This window comes from Odocoileus virginianus, unplaced genomic scaffold, assembly GCF_023699985.2.
Source record: "Odocoileus virginianus isolate 20LAN1187 ecotype Illinois unplaced genomic scaffold, Ovbor_1.2 Unplaced_Scaffold_1, whole genome shotgun sequence".
NCBI classification, from domain to species: domain Eukaryota; kingdom Metazoa; phylum Chordata; class Mammalia; order Artiodactyla; family Cervidae; genus Odocoileus; species Odocoileus virginianus.
Window position 1 is genome coordinate 1,752,738 of NW_027224263.1, and position 16,918 is coordinate 1,769,655.

Sequence of the window (16,918 nt, forward strand, 5' to 3'; positions counted from 1 at the left end):
ATTGTAAGTTTCGAAGCACGAAAGGCAAGTTCAGGAACAGCCATAGCTGGTTGTCAACTTGATGAGTTGTACAATGCAGAGCCACCACTGTTTTTAATTCAGACAGATGACTGTCTTCAGTCAAGGCTATGAAATATAGATCAGTAACCTACTAAATGGAAAAGAAACACTTAGCGAATTAAGTAAGCAAGCACTTTTTGGTATAAAAAAATGTTTAATGTGGGATGATGAAAGTTGATCCTGGGCAGTCTGCTGTGATGTCTCAGAATGCCCTACACTCATATTGTTTCCCCAGCCTAACAAAGTGCAGCTAAAAGCATATTAACATTTCAGATAGAAAAAAGGAGGAAATTAGTTCAGTGGCTTGCCACTTTTTAGTGGAACTAATAAGAACTCAAGAGTTGTACATTTTGAAAACCTCAACACATCTAAGGATATCTGATTGTATCCCACCTTCTACATCAAAGAAACAGCATTCCAACTGAGCAGTGTTTACCAACCACTTCTTTAATCTTCTCTAAATTAGAAGCCATCATTAACACAGATAATGACCTTCTGTAAGGAGCAAGCCAATACCACTGCTAATCATCTGGCATTCTGCTGGTAGCTACTAATCACACGTGGCTATTATATTCCAATTAATAAAATAAGATTTAAAACTCAGTCCCTCAGCCACATTAGCCATATTTCAAATGCTCCATAGTTACATGTAGCTAGAGGCTACCTTTCATTGAGTTAGTTTCATTGAGTTAGACAAGGCTATGGTCCATGTGATCAGATTGGCTAGTTTTCTGTGATTGTGGTTTCAGTCTGTCTGCCTTCTGATGCCCTCTCTCAACGCCTCCTGTCTTACTGGGGCTTCTCTTACACAAGAGAAGACTCTACACATGGACATCACCAGATGGCCAACACCAAAATCAGATTGATTATATTCTTTGCAGCCAAAGATGGAGAAGCTCTATACAGTCAGCAAAAACAAGACCGGGAGCTGACTGTGACTCAGATCATGAACTTCTTATCTTCAAATTCAGACATAAATAGAAGAAAGAAAAGGCAGAGGAACCAGAGATCAAATTGCCAACATCTGCTGGATCATCGAAAAAGCAAGAAAGTTCCAGAAAAACATCTATTTCTGCTTTATTGACTATGCCAAAGCCTTTGACTGTGTGGATCACAATAAACTGTGGAAAATTCTGAAAGAGATGAGAATACCAGACCACCTGACCTGCCTCTTGAGAAATCTGTATGCAGGTCAGGAATGCAACAGTTAGAACTGGACATGGAACAACAGACTGGTTCCAAATAGGAAAAGGAGTATGTCGAGGCTGTATATTGTCACCCTGCTTATTTAACTTATATGCAGAGTACATCATGAGAAACGCTGGCTGGATGAAGCACAAGCTGGAATCAAGATTGCCGGGAGAAATATCAGTAACTTCAGATATGCAGATGACACCACCCTTATGGCAGAAAGTGAAGAAGAACTAAAGAGCCTCTTGATGAAAGTGAAAGAGGAGAGTGAAAAAGTTGACTTAAAGCTCAACATTCAGAAAACTAAGATCATGGCATCTGGTCCCATCACTTCATGGCAAATAGATGGGAAAACAGTGGAAACAGTGTCAGACTTTATTTTGGGGGGCTCCAAAATCACTGCAGATGGTGACTGTAGCCATGAAATTAAAAGATGATTACTCCTTGGAAGGAAAGTTATGACCAACCTAGATAGCATATTAAAAAGCAGAGACATTACTTTGCCAACACAAAGGTCTGTCTAGTCAAGGCTATGGTTTTTCCAGTAGTCATGTATGGATGTGAGAGTTGGACTGTAAAGAAAGCTGAGTGCCAAAGAATTGATGCTTTTGAACTGTGGTGTTGGAGAAGACTCTTGAGAGTCCCTTGGACTGCAAGGAGATCCAACCAGTCCATCCTAAAGGAGATCAGTCCTGGGTGTTCACTGGAAGGACTGATGCTGAAGCTGAAACTCCAATACTTTGGCCACCTGATGTGAAGAGCTGACTCATTTGAAAAGACCCTGATGCTGGGAAAGACTGAGGGCAAGAGAAGGGGACAACAGAGGATGAGATGATTGGATGGCATCACTGACTCAATGGACATGAGTTTGAGTAAACTCTGGGAGTTGGTGATGGACAGGGAAGCCTGGCGTGCTGTAGTCCATTGGGTCACAAAGAGTCAGCCACGACTGAGCGTTTGAACTGAACTGAACTGAACTGAAGAGGCTACCTTATTAGACATTGCATTTCCATCATGGAGAAAGTTCTATAGAATGGCTCTGTTCCAGAGGGCCTGGGTATCACACTTGGAGTGGGTAGGGCTTTCAAAATGGCTTAGAGAGTATTTCCATGAGGATTCAGAGCTGGAAGAAATTTTAAAATTTCAAATTCATCTCTTGTTTTCTTGATGAGGAAACTGAGGCCCAGTGAAAGTCACACAGCTAACTGATAGCAGATTGGGGACTAGAATCCAGGATTTCTGATTCCAAGGCCCCTCCTCATTCCATGATCCTTGTAATATACCTAGAGTATTTTTCTGGTTACTCTACTAGCTTGGGGTCAGCACCCCCCAATATCAGTAGCTCTATTCCGGCAGCCAGGTATGCCCATTATCTCCCTGTTGCTCCTTATAGAGAGAAAACATCAGGAGAACACTGAATGGGGTAGGAGACTGGGGAAGAGTATGCAATTATGCAAGTAAATACCTAGCTCCAGAATGAAGGGTAAACATTCCAAGTGATCTATAAATATTTAACCAAAGTCATACATCTAGGCCCCAAAGCAGGGGGTTTATTCTTGACATTTGCAATTAAAACAGATTAATCCCTTGACACAATGTTAATACTAACCTTTCTTGAGTATAAACATGTCCTAGGATACTCCACACTGAGTGTAAATGTATAGGAACAGATTATTCACTGGATAGTCAGCTCTTGGCAAAAATACAATGGTCTATTCTCTGAGCACATGGATGGGGATACTGCACCAGCGAGGGGTTTATTGGGTCCTGTTTTCCATGGGCAGGGGGGAAAGGAAATGGTCTTGTTTATAAGGACTCTTAGGCTGTCCTCCAGAAGTTTGGCTGTTGGGACTCATTTGGCTGGGTCCAAGGCTGGATCCAAAACCTCCCATGGTAGTTCTGCGATGGTACATTTTCATTGGCTGCTATTCCCTCAACTACCCTGAACCAGGTGCTGGGGCTACAGAGATGGCTGGGTCCCAGCACACTGTTTCTCAAAAGACTCATGTCAGTTTTCTTTTTTCAGGCAAGGTTTTATTGGGCCCCTGCTGCAGCAGGAGGGGATCAAGAAGAAACAGCAGGCTCTCTTGCTTGCTTGCTCCCCGAGGATGGGGGGAAAGCTTGTTCATTATATGGGATGAGGGTAGGGGTATGTTCAAGGGTCAGGTAGGGAGGTTGGCTTAGGTGATTTGCTCATCCCTTAGCTGGTGTTGTGTGCAGGGGGCATGCACAGTACCCTGCTTTTGCTCCTGACCCTCCTCCTTTTACTTCAGGCTCTTCAAAAGTGGCAGCTGGGGTTTTCTGGTCTCTTTCTATGTTTTGTCCAGAATTTGCCCTAACTATGCATACATGCATTTATTTTTACTCCCATTTAGTTTCTTTGTGGGCTTCCTTGGTGGCTCAATGGTAAAGAATCCTCCTGCCAATGCAGGGGATGCAGGAGACATGGGTTTGATCCCTTGGGTAGGGAAGATGCCCTGGAGAAGGAAATGGCAGGCAACCCACTCCAGTATTCTTGCCTGGGAAATCCCATGGACAGAGAAGCCTGGTGGGCTCCATGGGGTTGCAAAGAGTCAGACACAACTTAGGGACTAAACAACACACAAACAACAACATAGTTTCCTTGTATTTTGTTGCTGGAGGAAATGTGTGTTCAGTCGCAAGCACTGCAGCACTACAGCCAAGGGTCCCAGGTCCCAGGCCTGTCTCATTCCCCATGACCCCACCCCCGGAAAGACTCTATACCCTTATTCTTAAGGGGTAAGGGCCCAATTGTCTCTTTGAAGGACTCATATTGATTTTTAAAACAGGTTACCGCTGCAAGGAAGTCCTAAAATGAGAAGCACAAGGAAAAAACAACTTGCATTAAAGAGGAGTTAGTCCTCAAAGCCTTAGGCTCCTTCTGTGACCTCTTTGCAGCCTGCCAGGCTCCTCTGTCCATGGAATTCTTCAGGCAAGAATACTGGAGGGGTTGCCATTTCCTTCTCTAGGGGATCTTTCCCAACCCAGGGCATCAAACCTGGGTCTCCTGCATTGTAGGCAGATTCTATATCTGAGCCAGCAGGGAAGCCTGTGTGAGGTCCTTTTAACCTCTCTTTTATGTATCATTTCTTCACCAAGATAATCATGGCTCTTCCTTCCTGAGAGTACATATTGAAGGTATTGGGGACTTAATGGGTTAGCTCTGTTTGTACTTGAAAACATGGATCTGATGAGGGAATGTTTAAACCAAGTATATTAATCACTAATGAGGGAAAGTCAAGCCTAAGTGAGGAAATAGATGGAATTTTTCAAACATGCATTTTGGGGAATAAGAGGAGTCCTACTGTATTCTGAAAAGCTTACCAAGTCTGGTGAGATCATCCCTGCTAGACTGGCTCTATCTGTGGTTGTCTAGCTTCTAAAAAAAGAAATCAGAGAGATTCCATTTGCTTCAGAAAGGACCAACAGGGTGATGGGGTACAGGGCATGCTACCCCCCAAATATGGAACCTCAGCATAATGACTATTTTAAGTTGAAAGAATCTGAGACAACAGCAGGCATAGGAAGGTCACTCTGACCTTCCCCAACACTTCTCCCCTGAAACAGATCGTAAAACCCTCATGTGAGAGATGACCCCCCCCCATACCCAGGGGAAAGGAGCATCCTTGTCTTCAAAGACAAAGAGATGCCAAGAAGAATCTGAACAAACAGGCCTTGCTAAGTGTTCTCCAGTTTATTACACTTACCTCATACTTCTTATCATATTTCTATACAACTGCCCACTTTTCATCAAACCTAGCCTAAAACACAAGTGTAACTGCTCCTTGGTGTCTCCAGTTCCTTCTAAAGATTCTCATATCATGTAAAACTTAAATTAATTTGTATACTTTTCCCCTGCTGCTCTGTCTCTGTCAGTGTAATTTAGACCCAGCCAAGGACACTAAGAGGATCAAGGAAAACTTTTTTCTCCCCTACAAGAGCCAGTCATGGATAGGTAAGTTAAGCTGATTTTTCGCTCCTACTAATTCACAGTGAGGGCCCTCAAAGGCCTCTCACTTGAAATACAACTTTGTCTTTACAATGACTCTATCACTTAAAAGCATCAATTACCCTAATTTTAATTTGATTATCTAAATAAAAATGAAAAAAAAATGATCCTCATAAACCTTTCTCTATGGAGGTAGAGATACTGGAATCTACATTTTATAAACACTCAGATACACACAGTAGCTATTTGTGTAAAAAAAAGAGTAAGCCACTGCAGCCAATGTTTACTTGGTCCAGGAAGACCCATAAAACCAACATAACCATAATAAATGATAGATTCTAGTGGGTAAACAAGGTTTGAGAAACAGAAGGGGTTCTACCACCTAACATCAAGTCAAAGCAATAGACTAAGTCAGGGACAAAATCCACAGCAAAAGAGAAATGAAATCTACCTGATAAACTTTCCAAATGAGGTTCCTGCATCCTACTTCTTAAAGCAGCTTTTCTTAGTGTTAGCTACACATTAGAACCATCCAAGTTCTATTTTAGAGAGTCTGATTTAATTGATCTGGAGTTAGACTCAAGCACTGGTGTCCCTAGGGTTTCCAAGTGGCTCAGTGGTAAAGAATCTGCCTGCCAAGCAGGAGACCCAGGTTCCATCCCTGAGTGGTGGAGATCCCCTGGAGGAGGGCATGGCCACCTACTCTAGTATTCTTGCCTGGAGAATCCTATGGACAGAGGAGCCTGGTGGGCTACAGTCCAGAGGGTCGCAAAGAGTCAGACATGACTTAGTGACCAAACAACAACAATAACAACTGTTCTTATTCTTAAGTTTCCCAGGAAATGCTGATGCGCAGTCAGGGTTGAAAGCCACTGTCCCAGAGTACATGATTCTCCTCAGAGCTGTCATTCATTCGAGGCATTAAGAAGAGCATGCAAAGGGAACACAGACATCAAGAATAGACTTTTGGACTCAGTGGGAGAAGGAAAGGGTGGGATGATTTGAGAGAATAGCATTGAAACATATACATTACCATATGTAAAAATAGATAGCCAGTGGGAGTTTGATGTATGACTCAGGGCACCCAAAACCAGTGCTCTGTGACAACTTGGAGGGATGAGGTGGGGGGGAGGTGGGAGGTGAGTTCAGAATGGAGGGGGACACATGTATACCTATGGCCGATTCATATTGATGTATGGCAAAAACCATCACAATATTATAAAGTAATTATCCTCCAATTAAAATAAATAAATTATAATAAATAAAAGAAGAGCTTAGGACAGTGGTTTCCAAACCTGGTTGCATATCAGCTTCCTCCCGTGAAGTTTTCAAAAACACAAATTCTTGAGACCTATCCCCGTACTTCCAAATTCAAAGCCTGAGGATTTGGTCCCAGGAACCTCCAATTTAACAAGTTACTCAGACAATTCTTAAACAACCAGCCTGGCATGTCCTTGTTGGATAAAGTACACTTGAGGACTACTGAGTTAGGTCTTCTTTATATCTGCGATGGTACAGAGCAGTGGTCCTCAACCTTGGATGCTGAGACAGCTGAATCTTACCTCCAGAGAAACTTAATTTAATTAATCTGGGGTGGACTCCAGGTGGCAGTATTTTTAAAAAAGCTTCCTGTGATTTGTGTGCAATCAGGTTAAGGAGCTAATAGCTCCAAGCCAAAAAAGTAGATCATTTGCTGGCAAATTTTCATGTCCATGGCAGACATCACTAATCAATTCTGGCATTCTTTCCTGCAGAACCCAACAGTGGCCACATAATTCTATTCACTGTATTGTTCTAGGCAGTTACTCTCACACATGGAGCGGGCATGAAACTACTGTTTGCCATCTTTACCTTAGATCCTGCCTGGTAGAAATAAAATAACCTCTGGAGAACCCTTCAAGCTTCTGCTTCTAGTATCATACTTAAAGGTCCAGATTGCTGTTTACCAGTATACTTTTTTGAAGTAACAGAAGGTAGAAGCCAGAGATGGGTGCAATAGACAGATCCCTCATCTACCAAGTGAAACACATTTAACCTCAGCTTCTGCTCTAAGTAAAAAGCCTTCAGCAGAGGAATTTATTGTATTGAGCTCTTGGAGGGACTCTGTGTGGCCTCCTAATATCAAGTGTACAGGAAAGGTCAAGTATAAAGGGAGTTTATTCAGTATTTACCTCAAATCCAAATTAGAGTTCTTGTTTGTACATCTCGATCCACTTTCCATAAACATTTTACCCTTTGATGGTTGTCTTATCACAGGACTCATGCACAGCATGCTGAACTTCTGTCCAAGGCTATGGTACATGAGGGCTTCTCTGGTGGCTCAGATGGTAAGGAATCTGCCTGCAATGTGTGAGATCTGAGTTTGATCCCTGGGACATGGCAACCCACTCCAGTGTTCTTGCCTAGAGAATTCTACAGACAGAGGAGCTTTGCAGACTGCAGTCCATGGGGTCACAAGGAGTCAGACATGATTGAGTGACAAACACACTTCATATACTTCATATGGTACAAGAGCCGACTCATTGGAAAAGACCCTGATGCTGGGAAAGATTGAAGGCAGGAGGAGAAGGGGACGACAGAGGATGAGATGGTTGGATGGCATCATTGACTCAATGGACATGAGTTTGAGCAAACTCCAGGAGATAGTGAAGGACAGGGAAGCCTGGCGTGCTGCAGTCCATGGGGTTGCAAAGAGTCAGACACAACTGAGCGACTGAACAACAACAACAACGGTACATGAGAGGGAGCACTTGAACTTCAGAAATGAAGCTCTTCTCTTGTTGTACTGCTTCCTGGTTTTGGAGGAGAAGACAGGCCAAGTGGACCAGAAGTTTCAGCAGTTTCTTCTATAGCTGATTATTAATGTGCTATGTGAGGAGGGCAGAAAGAACATAGTTTTTTTTTTTTTGTTCTGTAAGTGACTTCCTCTTAAATGCAGCACCTAGAACAGTCGAATTCACAGAGTCAGAAAAGTATATTGGGAGATGCCAGGGGCTGGGGGTGGGGTCGGGAGGGGGAATGGGGAGTTAGTATTTAATGGGGACAGAGTTTCAGTTTAGGAAAGTGAAAAACTCAGGAGATGGATGATGGTGAGAGTTTCACAACAATGTGAATGTCCTTCAGTTCAGTTCAGTCGCTCAGTTGTGTCCAACTCCTTGCAACCCCATGAATCGCAGCACTCCAGGCCTCCCTGTCCATCACCAACTCCCAGAGTTTACTCAAACTCATGTCCATTGAGTCGGTGATGCCATCCAGCCATCTCATCCTCTATTGTCCCCTTCTCTTCCTGCCCCCAATCCCTCCCAGCATCAGGGTCTTTTCCAATGAGTCAACTCTTCGCATGAGGTGGCCAAAGTATTGGAGTTTCAGCTTCAGCATCAGTCCTTCCAATGAACAGCCAGGACTGATCTCCTTTAGGATGGACTGGTTGGATCTCCTTGCAGTCCAAGGGACTCTCAAGAGTCTTCTCCAACACCACAGTTCAAAAGCATCAATTCTTCAGCGCTCAGCTTTCTTTACAGTCCAACTCTCACATCCATACATTGACTGACTACTGGAAAAACCATAGCCTTGACTAGACAGACCTTTGTTGGCAAAGTAATGTCTCTGCTTTTTAATATGCTATCTAGGTTGGTCATAACTTTCCTTCCAAGGAATAAGCGTCTTTTAATTTCATGGATGCAATCACCATCTGCAGTGATTTTGGAGCCCCCAAAAATAAAGTCTGACACTGTTTCCACTGTTTCCCCATCTATTTCCCATGAAGTGATGGGACCAGATGCCATGATCTTAGTTTTCTGAATGTTGAGCTTTAAGCCAACTTTTTCACTCTCCTCTTTCACTTTCATCAAGAGGCTCCTTAGTTCTTCTTCACTTTCTGCCATAAGGGTGGTGTCATCTGCATATCTGAAATTACTGATATTTCTCCCGGCAATCTTGATTCCAGCTTGTGCTTCATCCAGCCCAGCATTTCTCATGATGTACTCTGCATATAAGTTAAATAAGCAGGGTGACAATATACAGCCTCGACATACTCTTTTTTCTATTATGGAACCAGTCTGTTGTTCCATGTCCAGTTCTAACTGTTGCTTCCTGACCTGCATACAGATTTCTCAAGAGGCAGGTCAGGTGGTCTGGTATTTTCATCTCTTTCAGAATTTTCCACAGTTTATTGTGATCCACACAGTCAAAGGCTTTGGCATAGTCAATAAAGCAGAAATAGATGTTTTTCTGGAACTCTCTTGCTTTTTCGATGATCCAGTGGATGTTGGCAATTTGATCTCTGGTTCCTCTGCCTTTTCTAAAACCAGCTTGAACATCTGGAAGTTCATGGTTCATGTATTGCTGAAGCCTGGTTTGGAGAATTTTGAGCATTACTTTACTAGCGTGTGAAAGTCCTTAGTGCCACTGAATTGTACAGCTAAATATGGTTAAAAGAGTATGTTTTATATTATGTGACTTTTACAACAATAAAAAATTTAAAAATAAATAAGTAAATGAATGTCTATATTTATGCCATTTTTTTTAAAAAAAATGGGGCCTCTTCCTGGACACTGGTGGTTTGCACAAGTGCAGAACAAAGGACTGTTGGAAGACAGAGCTTTTCCCATTGTGGTGGTTGTTGTTGCTTACTCACTAAATTGTAAAGCACCTTTAAAGGCAACAGATTGTAACTCTGATTAGGATTGGAGAGGCAGGTGCACACTGAACTTACCAAGGAACCAGAAGTCTACAAATGAGGAAAGCCTTAGGGGAGGCAAGTAGCCTGGAATTAAGGGAAAGAAGAGGGCTTTAGAATTAGAATAAGGTTGAGTGGCTCTATGATTTATTATCTGTGTGACTCTAGGCAAAATTACTTAACCTCTCTTAGCCTCAGCTCTCTCATCTGCAAAATGAGGGATTAAATGAATACCTTCCTCACAGACTAATGGAAAAGATTAAATTACATAATGGTAGCTTTCTATAAGTCCTCTTAGAACAGATCAGTGCCTGGCAAACAGTAACTATCAATGAATGGTAGCTAATATTATTATTAGCCTGGACAATAGGCTTCAGAATGACTTGGGAGGAGCTTTAAAAAAACAGATTCCTGGGCTACACGCTAGATCTAAAGAATCAGAATTGGGCTTGCCTTTGGGAATTAGCAAGTTTGGCAAGCACTCTGGGTGATTCTGCTTCACATTCAGTTTAAGAGTCACTGCTCTATGTTCCCAGGTGGCACTAGCAATAAAGAACCTTCCTGCCAATGATGGAGATGTAAAAGACATGGGTTCAATCCCTGGGTAGGAAAGAGCCCCTGGAGGAGGGCATGGCAACCCACTCCAGTATTCTTGCCTGGAAAATCCCATGGGCAGAGGAGCCTGGTGGGTTACAGTCCATAGTGTCATAGAGTTGGACACCACTGAAGTGACTTAGCACACACAGCATGATCTATCCAATAGGGCCAATTACATCTGGCTTGTTTATCTTACAAAATATCCAATTAATTTGTATGGAGAAAATTATGTAATACTTGAGTCAAACAACACTGCAAAATTTCTTAATTGTATTAATTAACACCATTTAAATGATAGGAAAGGAAATGGGAGTGAATTTCAGGATTCCAGATTCAGGGGGAATCCCCCAACACAGGACACATTCTCTGCCGTCATTGCTTCCTTCATATATAAGTGGCTTAAGACTTAACAAAGGTATGTTTTGACTGGACTCTACAAAGATGCCAACATTGTTTTTAATTAGTATTTGTGTGTGTGTGTGTGTGTGTATATACTGTAGGATTTCCCTGGTGGCTCAGATGGTAAAGAATTCACCTGCAATGCAGGAGACACAGGAAAATCCCCTGGAGAAGGGAATGGCAACTCACTCCAGTATTCTTGCTTGGATAATCCCATGGACAAAGGAGCCTGACAGGCTGCAGTCCATGGGGTCGCAAACAGCCAGACATGACTGAGCAACTGAACAACAACAATCATTATAACTACCATCTAGCAGGAACTGAAAATATCAAAATGGTTGCAGAGGATAGCGCTATAAACTGAGTGTTTGTGTACTTGCCAAATTAATATGTTGAAACCTACTTCCTCAATGTGATGGTATTTGGAGGTGGGGCCTTTGGGAGGTGATTTGGGCATGAAGGTGGAGCCCTCATGAGTGGGATTCAGTTCAGTTCAGTTCAGTCTCTCCGTCATTCTGACTCTTTGTGACCCCATGGACTGTACAGTCCATGGAATTCTCCAGGTCAGAATACTGGAGTGGGTAGCCTTTCCTTTCTCCAGAGGATCTTCCCAATCCAGGGATCGAACCCAGGTCTCCTGCATTGCAGGCAGATTCTTTTACCAGCTGAGCCACAAGAGGAGCCCTTTATCATCTAAGCCACCAGGAAAGCCCATCAGTTCAGTTCAGTTCAGTTCAGTAGCTCAGTCGTGTCTGACTCTTTGCGACCCCATGAATTGCAGCATGCCAGGCCTCCCTGTCCATCACAAACTCCCGGAGTTTACTCAAACCCATGTCCATCAAGTCGGTGATGCCATCCAGCCATCTCATCCTCTGTCATCCCCTTCTCCTCCTGCCCCCAATCCCTCCCAACATCAGGGTCTTTTCCAATGAGTCAACTCTTCGCACGAGGTGGCCAAAGTATTGGAGTTTCAGCTTCAGCATCAGTCCTTCCAATGAACACCCAGGACTGATCTCCTTTAGGATGGATTGGTTGGATCTCCTTGCAGTCCAAGGGACTCTCAAGAGTCTTCTCCAAAAAAATAAAAATAAAAAAGAGTCTTCTCCAACACCACAGTTCCCATAGCAGCTTTACAAGACTAAGACAGATGGTGGGGAAGGGTGAAGAATGGCACTGGAATGTGAAGAGGAAGACAGGCACATCAGATCATGATGACTCACAGTGATATATGATGAAGAGTTTGGACCTTATTCTTAGGATAGTGGGAAACCACTGAAGGGGTGTCCAATAAGGAAGGCAATAAAACACAGATGCTACATGTAATAGAGGACAAAATGACCAGTAATTTGGGGCACAAGGGCATGACTCAGAATTGCACACTATAGAGGCAAAGATGAGCTGCTATGGCTGGGGAGGGTATTGTTGAAAGTAGGCATGAGCTGGACCTTATCTATAGGAGAGACTTGGGGTTCATAAGGTCCCCCATTTTGGATGGAGGAAAACACCTGAATGGAGTGGAAAGCTTACAATGAACATGGTCATGTGGCAAGATGGAGCATGAAGGAGTCATCCTCTTTCCTTGGTGGAAATAACTGTTTTGTTGCTGATATTTTTATGTTGGAAGACTGTAACAATAGAATACTGGAAAGTCACTTTGTAGGATGGGTGAATGAGTGAAAGAAGAGATCTTGGACTTCCAAATCCAAAGCAATCTGAAAAAAAGGATTAGAGGAAGAGTGGAGTTTGGAATGCCCCAAACATTCTGTTTTACAAATGAACAGAAAACTAGGTATTCCTTGGTCAAGAAACAGGAAGATGTTGAGAACCACCTTCCTGTTAAGTATAGGTTTTGAAATGGGAAGACATAATGAAAATAGCCTGAGAGCTCCACAAAGATAGATCTTTATTTATGCTGTTTATCAAAGAGGCCTTAGTGGGGACTTCCCTGGTGATGTGGTGGCCAAGACTCCTTGTTCCCAATGCAGGGGGCCTGGGTTCAATCCCTAGTCAGGGAACTGGATCCCACATGCTGCAACTAAGATCCTGTGTGCTTCAGTTCAGACCCAGCATTGCCAAATAAATTAAAAAATAATTTTTACAAAGGAGGCCTTAGCATTTAGCATGCATGCATGTGTGCTCAGTCATGTCTGACTTTTTGCAACCCCATGGACTATAGCCCACCAGGCTCTTCTGTCCATGAGATTCTCCAGGCAAGAATACTGGAGTGTGTTGCCATGCCCTCCTTCAGGGGATCTTCCCAACCCATGGATCAAACCCATGTCTCCTGCATCTCCAGCATTGCAGGCAGATTCTTTACCACTGAGCCACAGGAAAGCCCAGAATTTAGCATACTGCCCGGCAAATGGTAGGAACTTAGTAAATACGGTGCTTCTGTGCTCACTACAGTAGTACATATACTATATTTGGAATGATACAGATAAGATTAGCATGGCCTCCAAGCAAGGATGACATGTAAATTTGTGAAGTGTTAAAAAAAATGGTGCTTCTAAGGCCAGAGCCAGATATTAAGTATAAATTCTGTGTCTATGGTACTTGAAATTATGAAGGGACTAGGTTTCCTATAAGCACAGTTGCAGGACAGGAAGGGGTGGTGGTGGTGGTGGTGATGGTTAGGGGACACAATTTGTTGTTTGTCTTCAACTTGGCTCCATGTCTACAATAGTTTCTTATTACTGCTGTAACAAATTACCACAATCCTAGTAGCTTATCAACACAAGTTTATTATTCTGGGTCAGAGGTCTTGAAAATGTCTCACTGGGCTAAAATCAGTGTTGGCAGAATGGCATTCCTATCTGGAGGCTCTGGGGTAAAATCCATTCCTTTGCCTTTCTAGATTCTAGATGCTGCCTGCATTCCTTTGTTTATGGCTCCTTCCTTCTATCTTTAAAGCCAGCAACTTGGGTCAAGTCTTTCTTACCTCACATCACTCTAACACTCTCCCTTCAGCCTACCTCCTTCCACCTGTAAGGACCTTTGTGATTACATCCCAGGGAATCCAGGATAATATTCCCATCTCAAGGTCAACTGAGCAACATTACTACCATCTGCAAGCTTCATTTCCCCCTGGCATATAACAGTATGTTCATGTATTCCAGAGATTAGGATGTGGACATCTTTGTGGGGGGGGCATTATTCTGCCTACTACAAACTTGCACCAATAAAGCTGATAAATGGACTCTACTGGGCTTTCTTTCAAGCCCAGAGCATATAAATTAGTTAACACAATTGTTGTTGTTTAGTCACTAAGTCGTGTCTGACTCTTTTGCAACCCCATGGACTGTAGCCTGCCAGGCTCTGTCCATGGGATTCTCTAGGCAAGAATACTGGAGCAGGTTGACATTTCCTTCTCCAGGGGATGTTCTCAACCCAGGGATCACACCCCATCTCCTGCATTGTCAGGTGGATTCTTCACCACGGATTCTTCCCACCCAGGAAGCCCTACTTAACACAATACATTGGCCATACAATAGAAGCTCTCTTGTATATATAACACTCTCTTGCATAACAAGTACTTGATTGATTAGAGTGAAGAATCATATAAAATTATACTTATGGTCCTTAAGCATTTTATTTCAACCTAAAACACACAAATGCATATTCATTCAGCAATCTGGTGATGTGACATAAGCAAGGTCCTTTTTTTGAGCGTGGTTCCTTTGGCTGAAATTTCTGACTCTTGCATAAACTACATCCCTAATACATCCCATTTGCTTTCCAGCTTCATGTTTTTTTTTCCCTGACAATAGAGCAGTTTTTAAAAGTAACTTTTCTTTATCAAGTCTTTCCAAAGAATTGAACTTCATTCACGTGGAAATAGTGGCCTGCCTTTTGTATTCATAGTTCATAAATTTACATTGCTATCTAATTATATTAGCAAGTACAACTGGCAAAAATAGGTTTGGAGACAAAACAACTAATTCTTTTTTTTCCCCCAGATCAAGCTAAATATATTTGTGACCTTATATGACAGAAATGATATTTAATTCACTGACTATAGGGCAATATGTTCCATGAGCGGTGCCAGCTGATAATGAAAACAACTTGGTAAGCATCAACTTGACACATGGGAACAGAAGTGTATGGGTCGACTGAAGGGTGACTTACTGCCCATAACCTTTCTTTGTGCTCTGAGCATTGGTCAGTATATATTTCAGTAGAAAGGAAAAGCATCAACTGAATCTACCATATTGGTTAAGTAGATGTTAGTGATGGGAGCTTTTACTATATTTAAGAGTTTACTAAAAAAGGGACACTTGGGGGTTCCCTGGTGGTCCAGTGGTTAGGACTCTGTGCTTTCAGTACTGAGGGCACAGGTTTAATCCCTGGTCAGGAAACTAAAATCCCACAAGCTGTGTGGCATGGCCAAAAAAAAAAAAGAAAAAGAAGCACTCGAGAGATATATCACAGTCTCAATGTACTCTTGTACTCAATTCCTTCCTGAAAATGTCCCCACCCAAAATGTGCATCAGCTAGTGTTAACAATGGTTAGTATTTATTTAGTGCTTATAATGGTGCTAAGAGCTTTAGAAACATTATTTTATTTAACCCTCATGACAACCATACGAAGTAGGCTGCATTATGCCCATTTTATAGATGAGATAACTGAGAATTAAGAAACTCACTAAATGTCACACATCAGAAGACATTCAAGCCCAAGCAGTCTGGCTCAGGATCCCACACTTACTGATACTATACCCTGTGGTCAACAATTAGACAAGCTAGTCAGGAAGCATAACATGTGGTGCCACCCTACCAGCCACCTCTTGCTTTCTGTTCATATTCCAATGGTGGACCGTACCAAAGAGGGAGGCAAAATATCTATGGTAAGACTTCCCTGGTGGTCCAGTGGTTAAGTATCCATTAGACAATGCAGGAGACACGGGTTTGATCCCTGGTTTGGGAACTAAGGTCCCACATGCTGCGGAGCAACCAAGCCCCTACGCCAGGACTACTGAAGCCCGCACACCCTAGAGCCCATGCTCCACAACAAAAGAAGCCACCACAATGAGAAGCCTGCATACTGCAACTAGAGAGTAGCCCCCATTCATCACAACTAGAGAAAAGCCTGCACACAGCAATGGAGACCCAGCACAGCCAATAAATAAAAATTAATTAATTAGAAAATATACCTATGGCAATGCTCCTAACCAGATTTCTTTGCTTCTTTATCTCCCTAGCACTGACAGCAAGATAATCAGGACCACAAGGGGATATGTACCGAGTTTCTTTATGAGTAGCAGCATTTTTTCTTTTTTTTTTTACAAACTTGTCCTTATTTACTTCTCTCTGGGTTTAGCTATCATCTTTGAAGGCTCAAGGATAACAATCATTCCCTCTTGGTTCTATAACTATAGAGGCTACTCACTTACCTTCTGCCTCCGGAAATTACTGCAAGTAATCTGTCTTCCAGTCTTCCATGGAAGTATGGGAAAAGAGATCAGGACTCTGCCTCGTTGCTCTGGATAAGGCACGTTAGCCCTTAGAATCAAAAGAGATTAGACGGAGCCTCACTGAATGGTACAGCCAGACAGCCATATCAACCAGCTATGGAAGTTAGGCTGCAGATTAAAAAAAAAAAAAGATAAAAAGAGAACCATGCTAAGGAAAAGGAAGAGGCTTTCAGAGACTGGAGTCATGGAGACCTCTGTCTAGAAGGTTCATATAAGGCAAACACATTGCCAGTGCATGTTGGCCAGAAACCCTGAGGAGGAGAACTTGTCAGATGGTACCTTCTACCTTTAGTATGCCAGAAGCCATAGTTAGCAGTGCAAGTGTATCAGAAGCCAGAGACACAGGGTTGCCATGGAGACACCTGAAAAAATCTTGCAGGCTATATCGAAGATACCAGCTCACATCTCTTTAGGCTAGCTCTGAGCAGCTCAGATGAAAATTCTACCAAGACCAGATTGGGCAGGATAGGGGAGAGTCATGATTTGAGGGCAACCAAAAATTCTACAAAAGCAGTCAGGTAAGGGCTAGGAGAACACTGGCCTAAACTCGTT

General features: G+C 42.7%; 1 protein-coding gene and 1 non-coding gene across 2 annotated transcripts in view; one reads left to right on the top strand and one right to left on the bottom strand.

The window, feature by feature from the left end:
- COL4A6 (collagen type IV alpha 6 chain) overlaps window positions 1–16,918 on the bottom strand; it is a 323,591-nt gene that overhangs the window by 117,927 nt on the left and 188,746 nt on the right. The gene's annotated exons all lie outside the window — the stretch shown is intronic.
- On the top strand, window positions 13,289–13,395 carry LOC139033302 (U6 spliceosomal RNA). The gene has a single exon (XR_011485916.1). It is a non-coding gene; the product is annotated as a U6 spliceosomal RNA (small nuclear RNA).